Source organism: Balaenoptera borealis (assembly GCF_965194805.1).
Source record: "Balaenoptera borealis genome assembly, chromosome: 4".
NCBI lineage: Eukaryota > Metazoa > Chordata > Mammalia > Artiodactyla > Balaenopteridae > Balaenoptera > Balaenoptera borealis.
Genome location: NC_138861.1, coordinates 41,800,864 through 41,813,940, shown reverse-complemented (window position 1 = coordinate 41,813,940; position 13,077 = coordinate 41,800,864). Strand labels below are relative to the sequence as shown.

Below are 13,077 nucleotides of genomic sequence, written 5' to 3'. Positions count from 1 at the left end.
TGATTCTCACTAACATAATGATTTTTTTTAAAAGCCACAAAAGATTATGGTGAATCTAATTTTTTTTTAATTTTTGAATTTTATTTATTTTTTTATACAGCAGGCTCTTATTAGTCATCCATTTTATACACATCAGTGTATACATGTCAATCCCAATCTCCCAATTCATCCCACCACCATTCCCACTCCCCCGCCGCTTTCACCCCTTGGTATCCATACGTTTGTTCTCTACATCTGTGTCTCAATTTCTGCCCTGAAAAGCAGTTCATCTTTAACATTTTTCTAGGTTCCACATATATGTGTTAATATACAATACTTGTTCTTCTCTTTCTGACTTACTTCACTCTGTATGACAATCTCTAGATTCATCCATGTCTCTACAAATGACCCAATTTCGTTCCTTTTTATGGCTGAGTAATATTCCATTGTATATATGTACCACATCTTCTCTATCCATTTCTCTGTCGATGGGCATTTAGTTGCCTGCATGACCTGGCTATTGTAAATAGTGCTGCAATGAACATTGGGTGCATGTGTCTTTTGTAATTATGGTTTTCTCCGGGTATGTGCCCAGTAGGGATTGCTGGGTCATATGTTAATTCTATTTTTAGTTTTTTAAGGAACTGCCATACTGTTCTCCATAGTGGCTGTATCAATTTACATTCCCACCAACAGTGCAAGAGGGTTCCCTTTTCTCCACACTCTCCCCAGCATCTGTTGTTTGTAGATTTTCTGATTATGCCCATTTGAACTGGTGTGAGGTGATACCTCATTGTAGTTTCATTTGCATTTCTCGAATAATTAGTGATGTTGAGCAGCTTTTCAAGTGCTTCTTGGCCATCTGCATGTCTTCTTTGGAGAAATGTCTATTTAGGCCTTCTGCCCATTTTTGGATTAGACTGTTTGTTTTTTTAATATTGACCTGCATGAGCTGTTTATATATTTTGGAGATTAATCCTTTGTCTGTTGATTCATTTGCAAATATTTTCTCCCATTCTGAGGGTTGTCTTTTCATCTTGTTTGTAGTTTCCTTTGCTTTGCAAAAGCTTTAAAGTTTCATTAGGTCGCATCTGTTTATTTTTGTTTTTATTTCCATTATTCTAGGCAGTGGATCAAAAAAGATCTTGCTTTGATTTTTGTCAAAGAGTGTTCTTCCTATATTTTCCTCTAAGAGTTTTATACTGTCCGGTTTACATTTAGGTTTCAAATCCATTTGGAGTTTATTTTTGTGTATGATGTTAAGGAGTATTCTAACTTCATTCTTTTACATGTAGCTCTCCAGTTTTCCCAGCACCACTTATTGAAGAGACTGTCTTTTCTCCACTGTATATCCTTGCCTCCTTTGTCATAGATCAGTTCACCATAGGTGTGTGGGTTTATCCCTGGGCTCTATATCCTGTTCCATTGATCTATATTTCTGTTTTTGTGCCAGTACCATATTGTCCTGATTACTGTAGCTTTGTAGTATAGTCTGAAGTCAAGGAGTCTGATTCCTCCAGCTCCGTTTTTTTCCCTCAACACTGCTTTGGCTTTTCGGGGTCTTTTGTGGCTCCATACAAATTTTAAGATTTTTTGTTCTCGTTCTGTAAAAAATGCCATTGGTAATTTGATAGGGATTGTATTGAATCCGTAGATTGCTTTGGGTAGTATAGTCATTTTCACAATATTGATTCTTCCAATCCACGAATATGTTAAATCTCTCCATCTCTTGGTATCATCTTTAATTTCTTTCATCAGTGTCTTATACTTTTCTGCATAGCGGTCGTTTGTCTCCCTAGGTAGGTTTATTCCTAGGTATTTTATTCTTTTTGTTGCAATGGTAAATGGGAGTGTTTCCTTAATTTCTCTTTCAGGTTTTTCATCATTACTGTATAGGAATGCAAGAGATTTCTGTGCATTAATTTTGTACCCTGCAACTTTACCAAATTCATTGATTAGCTCTAGTAATTTTCTGGTGGCATCTTTAGGATTCTCTATGTATAGTATCATATCATCTACAACCAGTGACAGTTTTCCCTCTTCTGATCCCATCTGTATTACTTTTATTTCTTTTTCTTCTCTGATTGCCATGGCTAGGACTTCCAAAACTATGTTGAATAATAGTGGTGACAGTCAACATCCTTGTCTTGTTCCTGATCTTAGAGGAAATGCTTTCAGTTTTTCACCACTGAGAATGATGTTTGCTGTGGGTCTGTCGTATGTGGCCTTTATTATGTTGAGGTAGGTTCCCTCTATGCCCACTTTCCGGGGAGTTTTTATCATAAATGGGTGTTGAATTTTGTCAAGAGCTTTTTCTGCATCTATTGAGGTCATCATATGGTTTTTATTCTTCAATTTGTTAATATGGTGTATCACACTGATTGATTTGTGTATAGTGAAGAATCCTTGCATCCCTGGGATGATCCCACTTGATCATGGTGTATGACCCTTTTAATGTGTTGTTGGATTCTGTTTGCTAGTATTTTGTTGAGGATTTTTGCATCTATATTCAACAGTGATATTGGTCTGTAATTTTCTTTTTTTATAGTATCTTTGCTTTGTTTTAGTTTCAGGGTGATGGTGGTCTCATACAATGAGTTTGGGAGTGTTCCTTACTCTGCAATTTTTTGGAAGACTTAGAGAAGGATGGGTGTTAGCTCTTCTCTAAATGTTTGATAGAATTCACCTGTGAAGCCATCTGGTCCTGGACTTTTGTTTGTTGGAAGATTTTTAATCACAGCTTCAATTTCATTACCTGTGATTGGTCTTTTCATATTTTCTATTTCTTCCTGGTTCCGTCTTGAAAGGTTATACCTTTCTAAGAATTCATCCATTTCTTCCAGGTTGTCCATTTTTTTGGCATAGAGTTGCTTGTAGTACTCTCTTAGGATGCTTTGTATTTCTGTGGTGTCTGTTGTAACTTCTCCTTTTTCATTTCTAAATTTATTGATTTGAGTCCTCTCCCTCTTTTTCTTGATGAGTCTGGCTAACGGTTTATCAATTTTGTTTATCTTCTCAAAGAACCAGCTTTTAGTTCTATTGATCTTTGCTATTGTTTTCTTTGTTTCTATTTCTTTTATTTCTCCTCTGAACTTCATGATTTCTTTCCTTCTGCTAACTTTGGGTTTTGTTTGTCCTTTCACTAGTTCCCTGAGGTCTAAGCTTAGATTGTTTACTTAATATTTTTCTTGTTTCTTGAGATAGGCTTGTATAGCTATTAACTTTCCTCTTATAACTGCTTTTGCTGCATCCCATAGGTTTTGGATCGTCGTGTTTTCATTGTCATTTGTCTCTAGGTATTTTTTGATTTCCCCTTTGATTTCTTCAGTGATCTCTTGGTTATTTAGTAACGTATTGTTTAGCCTCCATGTGCTTGTGTTTTTTACGTTTTTTTCCCTGTAATTCATTTCTAATCTCATAGCATTGTGGCCAGAAAAGATGCTTGATATGCTTTCAATTTTCTTAAATTTACTGAGGCTTGATTTGTGACCCAAGATGTAATCTATCCTGGAGAATGTTCCATGCACACTGCAGAAGAAAGTGTAATCTACTGTTTTTGGATGGAACGTCCTATAAATATCAATTAAATCTCTCTGATCTATTGTGTCATTAAAGCTTCTTTTTCCTTATTTATTTTCATTTTGGATGATCTGTCCATTGGTGTAAGTGAGGTGTAAAAGTCCCCCACTATTATTGTGTTACTGTCGATTTCCTCTTTTATAGCTGCTAGCAGTTGCCTTATGTATTGGGTTGCTCCTATGTTGGGTGCATATATATTTATAATTGTTATATCTTCTTCTTGTATTGATCCCTTGATCATTATGTAGTGTCCTTCCTTGTCTCTTGTAGCATTCTTTATTTTAAAGTCTATTTTATCTGATATGAGTATTGCTACTCCAGCTTTCTTTTGATTTCCATTTGCATGGAATATCTTTTTCCATCCCCTCACTCTCAGTCTGTATGTGTCCCTAGGTCTGAAGTGGGTCTCTTGTAGACAGCATATATATGGGTCTCGTTTTTGTATCCATTCAGCAAGCCTGTGTCTTTTGGTTGGAGCATTTAATCCATTCACGTTTAAGGTAATTATCGATATGTATGTTCCTATGACCATTTTCTTAATTGTTTTGGGTTTGTTTTTGTAGGTCCTTTTCTTCTCTTGTGTTCCCACTTAGAGAAGTTCCTTTAGCATTTGTTGTAGAGTTGGTTTGGTGGTGCTGAATTCTCTTAGCTTTTTCTTGTCTGTAAAGCTTTTAATTTCTCCATCGAATCTGAATGAGATCCTTGCCAAGTAATCTTGGTTGCAGGTTCTTCCCTTTCATCATTTTCGATATATCATGCCACTCCCATCTGGCCTGTAGAGCTTCTGCTGAGAAATCAGCTGTTAACCTTATGTGAGTTCCCTTGTACGCTGTCTGTCGTTTTTCCCTTGCTGCTTTCAATAATTTTTCCTTGTCTTTAATTTTTGCCAATTTAATTACTATGTGTCTCAGTGTGTTTCTCCTTGCGTTTATCCTGCATGGGACTCTCTGCACTTCCTGGACTTGGGTGGCTATTTCCTTTCCCATGTTAGGGAAGTTTTCGACTATAATGTCTTCAAATATTTTCTCGGGTCCTTTCTCTCTCTCTTCTCCTTCTGGGACCCCTATAATGTGAATGTTATGTTTAATGTTGTCCCAGAGGTCTCTGAGGCTGTCTTCATTTCCTTCAATTCTTTTTTCTTTAGTCTGTTCCGCAGCAGTGAATTCCACCATTCTGTCTTCCAGGTCACTTATCCGTTCTTCTGCCTCAGTTATTCTGCTATTGATTCCTTCTAGTGTAGTTTTCATTTCAGTTATTGTATTGTTCATCTCTGTTTGTTTGTTCTTTAATTCTTCTAGGTCTTTGTTAAACATTTCTTGCATCTTCTTGATCTTTGCCTCCATTCTTATTCTGAGGTCCTGGATCATCTTCACTGTCATTATTCTGAATTCTTTTTCTGGAAGGTTGCCTAGCTCCACTTCATTTAGTTGTTTTTCTGAGGTTTTATCTTGTTCCTTCATCTGGGACATAGCCCTCTGCCTCTTCATCTTGTCTATCTTTCTGTGAATGTGGTTTTTGTTCCACAGACTGCAGGATTTTAGTTCTTCTCGTTTCTGCTGTCTGCCCTCTGGTGGATGAGGCTGTCTAAGAGGCTTGAGCAAGTTTCCTGATGGGAGGGACTGCTGGTGGATAGAGCTGGCTGTTGCTCTGGTGGGCAGAGCTCAGTAAAACTTTAATCTGCTTGCCTGCTGATGGGTAGGGCTGGGTTCCCTCCCTGTTGGTTGTTTGGCCTGAGGCCAGCCAACACTGGAGCCTACATGGGCTCTTTGGTGGGTCTAACTGGTGCACTCTCAGAGGGCTCCTGGCAAGGAGTACTTCCCAGAACTTCCAATGCCAGTGTCCTCTTCCTCATGGTGAGACACAGCCACCCCCCACCTCCGCAGGAGACCCTCCAACACTAGCAGGTCACTGCTCCTTCCCCTGGGTCCCGATGCACACACTACTTTGTGCCTGCTCTCCAAGAGAAGAGTCCTCTGTTTCCCCCAATCCTATCAAAGTCCTGCAATCAAATCCCACTAGCCTTCAAAGTCTGATTCTCTAGGAATTCCTCCTCCCATTGCCAGACGTCCAGGTTGGGAAGCCTGACGTGGGGCTCAGAACCTTCACTCCAGTGGGTGGACTTCTGTGGTATAAGTGTTCTCCAGTTTGTGAGTCACCCACCCACCAGTTATGGGATTTGATTTTATTGTGATTGCACCCTTCCTACCGTCTCACTGTGGCTTCTCCTTTGTCTTTGGATGTGGGGTGTCCTTTTTGGTGAGTTCCAGTGTCCTCCTGTCGATGACTGTTCAGCAGTTAGCCGTGACCCCGGTGCTCTCGCAAGAGGGAGGGAGAGCACATCCTTCTACTCCACCATCTTGAACCATTCTCTCTACTTTTTCAATTGTACATTTTATGCAACCTCAACAGAGATCAAGCATTTCTGGCAAAAATTTGGCATCCAAATGGAGAGGTTCTGTAAATATAAAATCCTCACCAGAGGTTGAAGACTGAGTACAAAAAGAGAATGTAAAAGATCTCATTAATAATATGTTCATATTGAACATTTTGGATAGATTGGGTTAAATAAAATACATCATTAAATTTTTTTAAAAAAAAGAAGATGGCCTCCAAAGAATTCCCTGGAAAATACAGGCATTATAATAAGGCAGCTCTCCTCTCTCAACACCCATGAGCCTACGGCAAGCATCATGAAGCTCTGACCTTCATCCACATGTGTCCTTGGGTATCCAGAAGATAAAACTGGATGCTTCAAGGCCAAATGGCCATTAAACATGTATTTACTACCAGTTCTGGCAGACACGAGTACTAGAAGCAAACTCCCCCAGAGACTAGCCATATTATGGCCAGTACGGCCACCAGGGACCTGGCTTTGAAAAATTATCTGCTTCTTCAACTCCTAAGACTCTTCTCTGGTTTCAAAAGGGCCATTTACAATTACATATTCTTCAGTCTTTCCCTCTTCTATCATTGGGATACTTTCTTGAACCAACTTTAGGCTAGAAACAAAATTTCACAAACCATTTCCAACACTAAACAGTACCTTTAACTTTTTTTCAAAATTCAGTCAAACACTGTATTTTAAAACTGTGGGGCTGATCCAACTTTGCAATGTGGCACATTTAATTCCATCAGTATAAAGTGTAATGAGCAAAGACCTGAGCTAGTGAGGCATAACTAAATGTTCTGAACCTGTGAACTGAAAAAGCAAGGCTCATTTATGTTATTCCTAAATAGTAAATAAAATCACTTTCCAACATTTCACTATCAAATTACAGTAATTTTTCTACCAGCACACACTTGAGAAATACCACAAAAGGACTTTTCTAACAGTTCGTTTTATTGTTGCTCATACCTTCTAAATATTTCTCCACTGGCTTGTATTCAAAGGTGAATGGAAGGCAGTAAAATTTATGGAAAATGTATTCAACTGCTTAAAATACATCAACCAAAAGAAAACAGATTTTAAAGCTGTATTATGAGTTGTGAAATTATATCTCCTTTACTTAGTCTCCAATTTCAAATGACAGGTAACAAAACTGACAGACCGGTCAAGTTCCCAGTCCCCTCCTATACAGAGCCCAGCCCTCCCGTCTCAAACTCTCACCTTGGTCAAGGCCAGAGTAAACACCTGTCCTTCACGTTTTTACACAATGTGACTTTCTATGCCACAAATACAAGCTCTCACACCAGGCAGGAAGCAAATTCCAGTGCACGGAACAAATTCCCACTCTTTTAACCCATCTGTTGACTGTTCCCTTGACTTTCTCAGCTGTCAAGATAGAGAAGGGAGGAAAAGGACCTTTCTGTAAAACTGTAAAGTGTAACCAGCTAAGTGAGCCCTAAGCAATTCACACAGAGAAAGGTAAAATAAAACTGCGGTGAAGGTTTAAAATTTAGCAATAAAAATTATATTGTAGGTCGAAAACAAGATGGCGGAGTAGAAGGGCGTGCTCTCACTCCCTCTTGAGAGAACACCAGAATCACAACTAGCTGCTGGACAATCATCGACAGGAAGACACTGGAACTCACCAAAAAAGATACCCCACATCCGAAGACAAAGGAGAAGCCACAATGAGACAGTAGGAGGGGCGCAATCACAGTAAAATCAAAACCCATAACTGGTAGGTGGGTGACTCACAGACTGGCGAACACTTATACCACAGAAGTCCACCCACTGGAGTGGAGGTTCTGAGCCCAATGTCAGGCTTCCCAACCTGAGGGTCCGGCAACGGGAGGAGGAATTCCTAGAGAATCAGACTTTGAAGCCTAGTGGGAAGTGATTGCAGGACTTCGACAGGACTGGGGGAAACAGAGACTCCACTCTTGGAGGGCACAAACAAAGTAGTGTGTGCATCGGGACCCAGGGGAAGGAGCAGTGACCCCGGGGGAGACTGAACCAGACCTACCAGCTAGTGTTGGAGGGTCTCCTGCAGAGGCGGGGGGTGGCTCTGTTTCACCGTGGGGACAAGGACACTGGCAGCAGAAGTTCTGGGAAGTACTCCTTGGCGTGAGCCCTCCCAGAGTCTGTCATTAGCCCCACCAAAGAGGCCAGGGAGGCTCCAGTGTTGGCTGGCCTCAGGCCAAACAACCAACAGGGAGGGAACCCAGCCCCACCCATCAACAGTCATGTGGATTAAAGTTTCACTGAGCTCTGCCCACCAGAGCAACAGTCAGCTCTACCAACCACCAGTCCCTCCCATTAAGCCTCTTAGACAGCCTCATCCACGAGACAGCAGACAGCAGAAACAAGAAGAACTACAATCCTGCAGCCTGTGGAACAAAAACCACATTCACAGAAAGATAGAAAAGATGAAAAGGCAGAGGGCGATATACCAGATGAAGGAACAAGATAAAACCCCAGAAAAACAACTAAATGAAGAGGAGATAGGCAACGTTCCAGAAAAAGAATTCAGAATAATAACAGTGAAGATGATCCAGGACCTCGGAAAAAGAATGGAGGTAAAGATCGAGAAGATGCAAGAAATGTTTAACAAAGACCTAGAAGAATTAAAAAACAAACAAACAGAGATGAATAATACAATAACTGAAATGAAAACTACACTAGAAGGAATCAACAGCAGAATAACTGAGGCAAAAGAACGGATAAGTGACCTGGAAGACAAAATGGTGGAATTCACTGCTGCAGAACAGAATAAAGAAAAAGAATGAAAAGAAATGAAGACAGCCTAAGAGACCTCTGGGACAACATTAAACGCAACAACATTTGCATTATAGGGGTCCCAGAAGGAGAAGAGAGAGAGAAAGGACCCGAGAAAATCTTTGAAGAGATTACAGCTGAAAACTTCCCTAACATGGGAAAGGAAATAGCCACCCAAGTCCAGGAAGCACAGAGAGTCCCATACAGGATAAACCCAAGGAGAAACACGCCAAGACACATAGGAATCAAATTGGCAAAAATTAAAGACAAAGAAAAATTATTGAAATCAGCAAGAGAAAAACAACAAATAACATACAGGGGAACTCCCATAAGGTTAACAGCTGATTTCTCAGCAGAAATTCTACAAGCCAGAAGGGAGTGGCCTGATATACTTAAAGTGATGAAAGGGAAGAACTACAAACAAGATTACTCTACCCAAAGCTTTACAGACAAGCAAAAGCTAAGAGAATTCAGCACCACCAGACCAGCTCTACAACAAATGCTAAAGGAACTTCTCTAAGTGGGAAACACAAGAGAAGAAACAGACCTAGAAAAACAAACCCAAAACAATTAAGAAAATGGTCATAGGAACATACATATCGATAATTACCTTAAACGTGAATGGATTAAATGCTCCAACTAAAAGACAAAGGCTTGCTGAATGGATACAAAAACAAGACCCAGGGTTTCCCTGGTGGAGCAGTGGTTGAGAGTCTGCCTGCCAATGCAGGGGAAATGGGTTCGAGCCCTGGTCCGGGAAGATCCCACATGCCACGGAGCAACTGGGCCCGTAAGCCACAATTACTGAGCCTGCGCGTCTGGAGCCTGTGCTCCGCAAAAAGAGAGGCTGCAACAGTGAGAGGCCCGCACACCGCGATGAAGAGTGGCCGCTGCTTGCCACAACTAGAGAAAGCCCTCGCACAGAAACAAAGACCCAACACGGCCAAAGATAAATAAAATAAATAAATCAAAAAAAAAAAAGCCATATATATGCTGTCTACAAGAGACCCACTTCAGACCTAGGGACACATACAGACTGAGAGTGAGGGGATGGAAAAAGATATTCCATGCAAATGGAAATCAAAAGAAAGCTGGAGTAGCAATACTCATATCAGATAAAATAGACTTTAAAATAAAGAATGCTACAAGAGACAAGGAAGGACACTACATAATGATCAAGGGATCAATCCAAGAAGATATAACAATTATAAATATATATGCACCCAACATAGGAGCAACCCAATACATAAGGCAACTGCTAGCAGCTATAAAAGAGGAAATCGACAGTAACACAATAATAGTGGGGGACTTTTACACCTCACTTACACCAATGGACAGATCATCCAAAATTAATATAAATAAGGAAAAAGAAGCTTTAAATGACACAATAGATCAGAGAGATTTAATTGATATTTATAGGAAATTCCATCCAAAAACAGCAGATTACACTTTCTTCTGCAGTGTGCATGGAACATTCTCCAGGATAGATCACATCTTGGGTCACAAATCAAGCCTCAGTAAATTTAAGAAAATTGAAAGCATATCAAGCATCTTTTCTGGCCACAACACTATGAGATTAGAAATGAATTACAGGGAAAAAAACGTAAAAAACACAAGCACATGGAGGCTAAACAATACGCTACTAAATAACCAAGAGATCACTGAAGAACTCAAAGAGGAACTCAAAAAATACCTAGAGACAAATGACAATGAAAACACGACAATCCGAAACCTATGGGATGCAGCAAAAGCAGTTCTAAGAGGGAAGTTAATAGCTATACAAGCCTACCTCAAGAAACAAGAAAAATCTCAAGTAAACTGTCTAACCTTACACTTAAAGGAACTAGAGAAAGAAGAACAAACAAAACCCAAAGTTAGCAGAAGGAAAGAAATCATAAAGTTCAGAGCAGAAATAAAAGAAATATAAACAAAGAAAACAATAGCAAAGATCAATAGAACTAAAAGCTGGTTCTTTGAGAAGTTAAACAAAATTGATAAACCATTAGCCAGACTCATCAAGAAAAAGAGGGAGAGGACTCAAATCAATAAAATTAGAAATGAAAAAGGAGAAGTTACAACAGACACCACAGAAATACAAAGCATCCTAAGAGACTACTACAAGCAACTCTATGCTTATAAAATGGACAACCTGGAAGAAATGGACAAATTCTTAGAAAGGTATAACCTTCCAAGATGGAACCAGCAAGAAACAGAAAATATGAACAGACCAATCACAGGTAATGAAATTGAAACTGGATTAAAAATCTTCCAACAAACAAAACTCCAGGACCAGATGGCTTCACAGGTGAATTCTATCAAACATTTAGAGAAGAGCTAACACCCATCCTTCTCAAACTCTTCCAAAAAATTGCAGAGGAAGGAACACTCCCAAACTCATTCTGTGAGGCCACCATCACCCTGATACCAAAACCAGACAAAGATACTACAAAGAAAGAAAATTACAGACCAGTATCACTGATGAATATAGATGCAAAAATCCTCAACAAAATACTAGCAAACAGAATCCAACAACACATTGAAAGGATCATACACCATGATCAAGTGGGATTCATCCAAGGGATGCAAGGATTCTTCAATATACGCAAATTAATCAACATAATATACCATATTAACAAACTGAAGAATAAAAACCATACAATCATCTCAATAGAGGCAGGAAAAGCTTTTGACAAAATTCAACACCCGTTTATGATAAAAACTCTCCAGAAAGCGGGCATAGACGGAACCTACCTCAACATAATAAAGGCCATATACGACAAACCCACAGCAAACATCATTCTCAATGGTGAAAAACTGAAAGCATTTCCTCTAAGACAAGGATGTCCACTCTCACCACTATTATTCAACATAGTTTTGGAAGTCCTAGCCACGGCAATCAGAGAAGAAAAAGAAATAAAAGGAATACAAATTGGAAAAGAAGAAGTAAAACTGTCACTGTTTGCAGATGACATGATACTATACATAGAGAATCCTAAAAATGCCACCAGAAAACTACTAGAGTTAATCAATGAATTTGGTAAAGTTGCAGGATACAAAACTAATGCACAGAAATCTCTTGCATTCCTATACACTAATGATGAAAACTCTGAAAGAGAAATTATGGAAACACTCCCATTTACCACTGCAACAAAAAGAATAAAATACCTAGGAATAAACCTACCTAGGGAGACAAAAGACCTGTATGCAGAAAACTATAAGACACTGATGAAAGAAATTAAAGATGATACAAATAGGTGGAGAGATATACCATGTTCTTGGATTGGAGGAATCAATATTGTGAAAATGACTATACTACCCAAAGCAATCTACAGATTCAATGCAATCCCTATCAAATTACCTGTGGCATTTTTTACAGAACTAGAACAAATCATCTTAAAGTTTGTATGGAGACATAAAAGACCCCGAATAGCCAAAGCAATCTTGAGAGAAAAAAACGGAGTTGGAGGAATCAGACTCCCTGACTTCAGACTATACTACAAAGCTACGGTAATCAGGACAATATGGTACTGGCACAAAAACAGAAATATAGATCAATGGAACAAGATAGAAAGCCCAGAGTTAAACCCACGCACCTATGGTCAACTAATCTATGACAAAGGAGGCAAGGATATACAACGGAGAAAAGACAATCTCTTCAATAAGTGGTGCTGGGAAACTGGACAGCTACATGTAAAAGAATGAAATTAGAACACTCCCTAACACCATACACAAAAATAAACTCAAAATGGATTTGAGACCTAAATGTAAGACCGGACACTATAAAACTCTTAGAGGAAAACATAGGAAGAACACTGTTTGACATAAATCACAGCAAGATCTTTTTTGATCCACCTCCTAGAGTAATGGAAATAAAAAGAAAAATAAACAAACGGGACCTAATGAAACTTCAAAGCTTTTGCACAGCAAAGGAAACCATAAACAAGACGAAAAGACAACCCTCAGAATGGGAGAAAATATTTGCAAACGAATTAACGGACAAAGGATTAATCTCCAAAATATACAAACAGCTCATGCAGCTCAATAGTAAAGAAACAAACAACCCAATCCAAAAATGGGCAGAAGACCTAAATAGACATTTCTCCAAAGAAGACATACAGATGGCCAAGAAGCACATGAAAACCTGCTCAACATCACTAATTATTAGAGAAATGCAAATCAAAACTACAATGAGGTATCACCTCACACCAGTTAGAATGGGCATCATCAGAAAATCTACAAACAACAAATGCTGAAGAGAGTGTGGAGAAAAGGGAACCCTTTTGCACTCTTGGTGGGAATGTAAATTGATACAGCCACTATGGAGAACAGTATGGAGGTTCCTTAAAAAACTAAAAATA

The 13,077-nt window shown here is 39.1% G+C and overlaps 1 protein-coding gene across 5 annotated transcripts in view; it reads right to left on the bottom strand.

Annotated features, from left to right (window-relative positions):
• Positions 1-13,077, bottom strand: part of FHIP1A (FHF complex subunit HOOK interacting protein 1A) — a 266,738-nt gene that overhangs the window by 195,407 nt on the left and 58,254 nt on the right. The window contains exon 2 of one of the 5 annotated variants that reach the window (XM_082388962.1): positions 5,765-6,047. The exons of the other annotated variants lie outside the window; for them this stretch is intronic. The gene's annotated coding sequence lies outside the window, so the exon portion shown is untranslated. The remainder of the gene's footprint in view (positions 1-5,764; positions 6,048-13,077) is intronic. 5 annotated transcript variants of the gene reach the window in all.